Below are 1,163 nucleotides of genomic sequence, written 5' to 3'. Positions count from 1 at the left end.
ATCTCTCTCTCTCTCTCTCTCTCTCTCTCTCTCTCTCTCTTTCTTTCTCTGTCTGTCTCTCTGTATCTCTCTCTCTCTCTCTCTCTCTCTCTATCTCTCTCTTTCTCTGTCTGTATCTCTGTATCTCTCTCTCTCTCTTTTTGTTACTTTTTTGTGTTGTTTTTTTTTGGGGGGGGTTGTCCCGTAAGATCATTATATTATTGTAAGACACTCTTATTTTGTACTGGAACAGGTTAGTGGGAGTCGTCACTCCTGTCCTGTAGAAACACCTTTGTAGATAAAACTCATTCCCGTTCTTTTGGTAAACCAATCGTCCCCTGCGAGAAGTGCGAGAATGGCCTTCATTAAAGCACCCCTCACGACGGACGACACGGATCGCCAGCACTGCGTTACCTCAAAATTACAAAGTTCTATCTGCTTAGTGTCTAGTTTTGGGAAGTTTGATGTAAAAAAAAAAAAAGAAGAAAAAAAGAACCTTGAATCTCACAATATTTCAAACTTTTTCGAATACAACTCTTTGAATATCTTGATAAAGACTCAGAATAATGTTACGATTTTGACAGAGCAGATAGAGCCTTCATTATTGATTCCTGACCTCATGGTCTTTGTAACTCAAAACGGTCAAAAACGTCAAATAGAACGTTGCTATTCTGAGGTAGCGAAGCCACGTTCTTACCAATGAAGTAACATTTATTGGTCGCCTGACTAAGACTAAGAGAGTTTACACGACACTGTACGCGATTACTTTCTTACCAACTCATACGATGGCAAAGAACAGCTGCGAAGAGCGATGCCTGAAGTGACGAATTGGACAGTCTGGGAAGTGACAGGCTTCGGTGTACCCTCGTGGTGGAAGTACCAGAGACATTCTCTTCCTCACGGTACCAAATCTCATTTGTCTGACAGGACATCGGCCTTTACTTTTAAAAGTTACTGACTTGAGGACACCCATTCGCTAGTTTTATTTATAACTTTGAACTCTGACCTTTATTTTTCTGTAATCAGAGGAGGTAAATGTGGCTTAGCTACATGCTCTTTGACCATCTGGTCCTGAAGGAAGTGTGTGTGTGTTTGTGTGTGTATGTGTGTGTGTGTATGAGAGAGAGAGAGAGAGAGTGTATGTGTGTGTGTGTGTGTTGGTATGACGTGTGCATGTGTGTGTG

This window comes from Aplysia californica, unplaced genomic scaffold (genome assembly GCF_000002075.1).
Source record: "Aplysia californica isolate F4 #8 unplaced genomic scaffold, AplCal3.0 scaffold00395, whole genome shotgun sequence".
NCBI classification, from domain to species: domain Eukaryota; kingdom Metazoa; phylum Mollusca; class Gastropoda; order Aplysiida; family Aplysiidae; genus Aplysia; species Aplysia californica.
The sequence above is the reverse complement of the archived record's forward strand: the minus strand, read 5'-3'. Positions refer to the sequence as shown.